This window comes from Penaeus monodon, chromosome 10 (assembly GCF_015228065.2).
Source record: "Penaeus monodon isolate SGIC_2016 chromosome 10, NSTDA_Pmon_1, whole genome shotgun sequence".
Classification (NCBI taxonomy): Eukaryota; Metazoa; Arthropoda; class Malacostraca; order Decapoda; family Penaeidae; genus Penaeus; species Penaeus monodon.
Window position 1 is genome coordinate 50,222,387 of NC_051395.1, and position 6,885 is coordinate 50,229,271.

At 35.2% G+C, this 6,885-nt stretch overlaps 1 protein-coding gene across 2 annotated transcripts in view; it reads right to left on the bottom strand.

Moving 5' to 3' along the window:
* The window catches only part of LOC119578144, a 38,432-nt gene that overhangs the window by 3,367 nt on the left and 28,180 nt on the right, over positions 1-6,885 (bottom strand). The window lies entirely within an intron of this gene.

The following is a 6,885-nucleotide window of genomic DNA, read 5'->3' on the forward strand; positions in this document are numbered from 1 at the left end:
GTCCCCACGCTAAATTTTTTTGGGGCCGGGGGGGGGAAAAGGGGGGAAAGGGGGGCCCCCCCCCCCCCCCCCCTTCGGGGTTAAATTAAAAAAAAAGGGAAATTTTGGATTTTGGGGGTTTGCTTTAGGTTTTTCTTTTGGGGGGGTTTGGAGGTAAAAAACCTTCTTTTTTCTGAAGGGGTTCCTTTTAGTATTGGCACGGTGAGAAATATCTCTTTAAGGGTGCACTTTCGGGAATTTTTGTTTCTAATATAAACCTGTATCATTATATGTAAAAAATGTAAAAAGGATGCAAACAGGAAGGTTTAAAATTATTATTAAGGGAAGCACAAGTTCTAAAAGTACGTAATCCAAAAATTTTAAAAGTTTTTCAAACGTTTTTTTCCAATATGTTTGGAATGCTGAACTCGGAGTAAATGTGGAGAGAGTCACAAGCAGTAAGGAGACTTACAGACAGATCTGTTGAAACTAAACTTTTCAAAAGCAAATACTCCTCCTTATCATTTTGTACGTACTTTTGCAAAATGTCAGTACCCTGCAAATTTGACTTAAATGCAGGAAAAACTTAGGATTTCAGATAGGCCTACCTGTTCCTTAGTCCAAGTTATCTCTTACAACTGAACTGCAGAAGGAAAGATAACATAATCCTTTTAAAGGATAAGAATTATGCCTTCAGATTCCTACACCAGTAGTTGTATGCATCATAGTTATGTTTAATTTATGAATACCTAAAAGGTATTGGAATAGGGATATTGTTAATTATAAGATAAAATAAGTGTATGTGTGTGTGTGTGTGTGTGTGTGGTTTTGTTGTGTGTGTGTTGTGTGTTTGGGGTGTGGTGTTTTGTGTGTGTGTGTGGTGTGTTTATGGTGTGGTGTAGTGTGTGTGCGCGCGCGTGTGACGAGCTCGCATGCGTGCAGCAAGTCATGGCATGAGAGAGAGTGGGAGTGGGAGTTTGGGGGGGGGGGGGAGGGTGCTCCCTTTTTGGTGTGTTTTTTTAGGGAGCTGGGGGGGGGAGGTGTGTGGGGGTGTGTGTGTGTGTGTGTTTTTGGTTTGTGTGGCGTGTGTTTTGGTGTGGTTTTTGTGTGTGTTTGTGTGTGTGTTTTGTGTTTTGTTTTACACATATTGAAGTAATAGATTGATAATAAAAAAGATTTACCAAATGACAAATATACTTCTCTTTGGGGGAAAGGGGTAAATATGATAAATTTAAACATTGAAAAAAAAGCAGTAAAGTCATAGTTTAAAAAATTTTGAGGATATATACACAGCAAAGTAATGTGATGTCTTTCGACTAGTTTTACAAGAGTTCCAGTCGAGTATAATGCTGAGACATTGGGAGGCCCCAAGCGACTGTGTGAGCTCCTCCTCCTGTAATATGTGGGGATTCTTTTTTTTCCAGGAGAGGGGTTGCAGGTGGCTGGTTGCAGGAGGCACAGCCCCTTTCAATGTAGTAACTAATTCTGAACTGTGATTACAGTAGAGTTTGAGAATTCCACTCTGCGCTTGCACGACGGGAAATCCCCAAAAAATATCTCTTTTTGTTGAAGATAAAGCAATCTCTTTTTTTAGAGTTATGTCCTTTAGGATTTTAATTGTGTCGGAAGGGGGAGGGGAAAAAAAAAAAAAAAAAACAGCCCCCAAAACCCCCCAAAAACCCCAAAAAACCCCCCCCTCCAACCCATGAAAAGGGGGAAGCAGTGTCCAAAAAATGGGTTTTCATACAAACATCCCGCTACAAATTTTATTTGTTCCCATGAAAACCAGAGAGCAGCCCGGGCCCCCGGGATGGTAGGGTTTTATGGATCTTTATTGTATTCTGTATACCACTGTCAGTACATATTTTTTATCTGTTTTTTTTTCAAAGATGGTTTTGTAATGGGGAAGGGTAGCTTTGTGTATTACCCTTTCTAGGTTATGGTTTAAGGGCCCGGGTCTAGTAAGTTTGAGTAACAAGGGAAAAGCTGGTTCCTAAGGGTTCCCGAAAACGACCCCCTGCACGACAGTGGACACCTCGGTACCCGAAGCACCCAAAATTTGGGGAAAAAAGAAGGTGATGGACCTCCTTCCAAGACATGATGGAAGCTACCCCCAAACCAAGGATCTGGTCCCGATAGAAATTTTCTGGCTTATTTAATGTTTTTTGGAGGTTCAGATTGATAAGGAATGTGTGAAATAAGGAATATTTATTTTTTTATTTATTTTTTAATATATGATTAAAATTGAAAGATTTTGTATTTCATTGTCTTTTCCTATGTTTTTTATACAATAAAATCATGACATCAATGAGGAATTTTTCATTCCCTTTTTTTTTTTTCCCCTGTTACATAACCTTGGTACTCAGATAATACAAAGGGAAAGGGTCTTGATGGTAGATGGACAAGATACTTTTCTGTACCCTTTTAGGTTCCCCAGACCAAACCCGAAAAAGTCTTGATGAAACAGTGGAGAAAACCACGAGTACGGCATTTAGGGGATGACCCCAGGAAGATTCCAAAAGGTCCCAAAAAATTTTTACACAGCCCAAGGAAAATGTTTGACCTTTCCCCAAGAGGGGTTATCAAATTATGTGTCAGTTATTGCCTTGGTATGTACTTTCCGCTCCTGTTTAAATGATACAAACTGAAATGGTTACACATGAAAATATATAAAATACATATTTGCATGCATATATACATACAGTCCATGTGTTTTACACACTATTTCCTTTTAGCCATCACATTGAAGAACATATCGTTTCTTTTATCATCAAATTGTTTTTTTTTATTTTCATGGATTTTTACATAAAAAGAACCAAAAATTTTAAAATCCATTAAAAAAACAGTCAAATTTTACAATTTTATTTTCATTAGCGTGGGTTTTCCCCCTCCAACAATGAGTGGTTTAAGGGAAACCTTGAGAATGCGAAATGGTTTTCGAAGAAGATCGATCCTCTCGCAGATCCAAGGGGTTTTCATGCAGGAGGAACCTTTATTATCAAAAACCCCAAAAAGTAAGATTTATTATTTTGGATATTTTTTTTTAATTTTCATTAGTTTACTTTCCTAGGTTTTATTCCTTTGGATTTAAAAAATGAAGATTATTGTAAGGATAACAAGAAAGCGACTTTTTGAACCTTGGCATTTGTTATAGCAGGTCAAATTATTGTATGTTTATAATCTTATTTGGGGTTTTAATTTTTTTCCCCCCGGGTTTTTTTAACCCGGGAATTTTAATTTTATTTTGGGGTTTTTTTTTTGCAAAAAAAAAAGTGGGAAAAAATTTTGATTTCATTTTTCCCTTAAACCGGGGAATCCTCCCCCACTGGTTTTCTTTTTTCCAAACCCCCTTCTTTTCTTACGGCAACCATTAAAACAAAGGGGGAAAATTTTTTGGGAAAATTTTTTTTTTGTTTTTCCCCCAGCTTTTTCCCTTTTTTTTCAATTGATTATTTCCTTTTTTAAGTGGAAAAAAATTCAAATTTCTTTGAAAATTTTTTTCCTTCAATAATTCTTCCGTTCATTATTGGGGAAACACTTTTCCCCAATTTGGGGGCCCCCCTTTCTTTTATTTTGACCCTTTTTCCGGATTTTCTTTTTTCCTTAATTCAACTAAAGGGCCCCCCGGGTTCCCTCCCATTTTTAGCTTTATTCCTCTCAAATTTTCCCCCCTTTTGTCGGGGTTCCCCCTTAAGTTTAAAAATTTATTTCCTTTTTTTAAAAATTATTTAGAAAAATTTATTTTCTCAACGTTTAAATTTTCTTTTTCCATTTTCCCCTTGAAAATTTCTTTTCCCTTTTCACTCCCCAAAAATTCCCCTTCCCAAACTTTCCCGGGCCCTTGGGTTTAAAAAAATTTCCTTTTGTTTCCTTTTTTTAAAAAACCCCTTTTCTTTAAAAAAATTTTTCCCCTTTAACGGGGGGCTTTTAAAACAAAGGGAGGTTTTTTAATTTTATTTTTTTTTTTTTTCTTAAAAAAAAACCCCGGGCCTTTCCGGGTCTCCATGGGTTTTCCTTTTTTAAAACCTAAACCTTCCGATTTTTCCCCCAAAAAAAAATTGCCTTCTTTTTTTTTCCAAAAAATTTAAGGTTTTTGGGAAAAAAAAAATTTTTTTTATTTCCTTTTTAAAAAATTTTATCCAAAAAGGGGGACCTTTTTGCTCGGGCGCTTTAAAAAGGGGAAAAAAAGGTTTGAAGCTTTTAGGAGAAGGGGAACTTATTAAATGAAAAGGGGTTAGGGCCCTAAGTTGGGGAATTTTTTTTTTATTTTTATTATTATTTGGGCCTGTTCCTCATACAACGGGACAAGACCCCAAGGGAAAACCTTCCAAGAGGTGCTCGCAGGGGAAAATTACAACAAGTTTGAATTTGCCAAAAAAGAACCTTCAGACTGGTATTATATAGGGGCCCAAGAACAACGGGGTTTCCCATAGAAAAACAGTTTTTCATTGGGTTACCCAAAAGGAAAAGTTTTTCAGCAGTTGAAGTTTTGTGGAAAGAAACAACTAAAAAATTAAGGTTTTTGGTATAACCGTATTTTAGATTTGAAATTTAGTTTTGGTAATATACCATAGATAATTGAGGTGGACCAGTTTTTAAATGAAATCTGCGGGGGACAGCTTTAGGAGAAAAAAAATAAACGGTATCTACAAATTTTGTTTTCTTGCAGCAAAACCAATTTTTCACGATCCGATCCCCCTTCATTCTTTTGCCAAAAGGACTCGATCTGATTTTGGGGGGTGGGGGGCCCTTTTGGTATTCCTGATTTTGGACGGGGGTTTTGGAAATGGGGAAATTTTCAAACCCCCTGAATTAGAAGAGCTGTCGGCTGATGATCGGGCCACGATATGAGATTTTGTAAATTGTGGCCCTCTGTGGGGTTTGATGTTTTTAAAGTTTTGGCTGAAAAGGGTTTTTAAAGTTTTCCCTAAGATTAGCTAAAAAAATTGGTGTCTCACTTTTTTCCTGTGCATTGCTTTTTTAACTTTTTTGATTAGTTTTGTCAGGTGCCATTTTTAAAACCTTTTGTTGAAAATTTTTAATAAAATTTTTTTAAGCAACTAATTTTTGTATTTTTTCTTTTTTTCAATAACTTTTGTAATGTTTAAATCATATTTGGGAAAAAAAAATTCACTCTGTATTTGCTCTTTTTCAATTTGGGCCCCCTTTTATTGTTTTTTTAACAGGATAGTAGGGTTAAAGTTTAAAGGAGTTAAATTAAAAGAAAAAGCTTTGTACCATGCAAAGCAAGAAACCCCTTTTTGGGCTCAGCTTACCTACTGCTCAGCTAAAAGTACTGGGTGATGTAAATTTTGTTTGGGAAAATTTTTGGTATTCTGTTTTTATATGAATTTCATGAATAGATGAAAAGAATGTTTTTTTTTAAATTAAGTTATGTTTTTTTCTCCCCGGCCCAGAATGGCCCATTTTCCGGAAAACCCCCTTGAGTGGAAAAAGATGGGGAAAAGGGTTTAGCGTTACCATTGTTTGTAACCCGGTTTGCCCCAAAGGGCCAAAGTTCACCGGGAAAGAAAAAGGGGTTTATTTTTGGGTAGAGGTATGTTTAAAAAGGCCTGCAGTAGTTTGGGCCAAACCCAAAAAGGGAAAAAAAGGAAAAAAAAAAAAAAAGGGGTTTTATCCCCTTTCAAATACCATGTAATTTTGAAAAAAAAATTTTTGCACAATAAAATATATTAATATATTTTAAAATTATATATATATTTTTAATAATATAATATATATTATAATATTTTTTTATTTTTTTTTTTTTTTTTTTTTTTTTTTTTTTTTTTTGCACATATTTTCAGGGGAAAGGGGGTTATTGTTGTTTTTTTGTTTTTAAGAATACATATAAAGGGAAAATTTTTTAAAACATTTTTGCCTTTTTCCAAAAAAACATAAATTTAAAGAAATATCTTAAAATTTTTATATAATTTTTGTTATTATTGTAATAAGACGGGGCCCTTTTCCATACTATTTAAAACGGGTTTTCTATATACTTTTTGTTTTATTATAAGTTTTTTGATAGATATGACTAAAGCAAGCAGGAAGAAATTGCAAATGATTTTGAAAAAATGAATAACTAATGACTCAAGTTTAAAATTTTAAAAAGGAAAAAAGTAATGAGTTTTGAAAAAATAAAATTTGTGTAATAAACCAGGATAAAAAATGTTTTTAAGGGCTTTTTTTTATTGGGGGGGGGGGGGGGCTTGGCAGCCTACCTTAGATGAATTTAAAAATAATTTTTTAAACCCTTTTTTTGGATTAATTGATTTTTTTTAAACCCCCCTTTTTTTTTAAAGGGGACCCACGCAATCCTTTGCAAAGGAAAAAATGAAACATTAAACCCCCGTTCACGTGAAGAAAGACGGGAATTACACTTGCACGGCGGAAAAAGTTTATGGCCCCTGACGTGGCTCTGGAACCCCATTGCTTGCGTAAGTATTTTAAGCATCCCCCCTCCCCCTTTTTTTCTCACCGGGTTTCCCCCCTTTTCTTCTTCTTCCCTTTTTTTCTTATTATTAATTATTAAAATTTTTTCATACTCTTTTCTTCAAGAAGGGTGTTTTAAAGCATATTTTTTGAGTTTGGAAAAGAAAAAGAAAGTTTTTGTAGAAATTATTTGCCTTAAGAAGGGAGTAAGGAAGAAAAAAAAGAAAAAAACCCTAGAAAAGAGTATGTTTTTGTTTTTCAGGAAAAACCCGAGTTTTTTGCAGTCCCCCCCGGGGGAGATTTTAAGTGGGCAAAGGGGGTTCCCTACACTGGGAAGGGGAAGCTTATACGGACACACTTTTAGGGCACGTCTACATCGGAGACACAAAGGGCGCGCCATGGGCCGAGCCTTGGTTGGGGGGTTTTTACAAGAAGTTTTTTTTTTTTTTTTTTTCGTTTTTTTTTTTTTTTTTT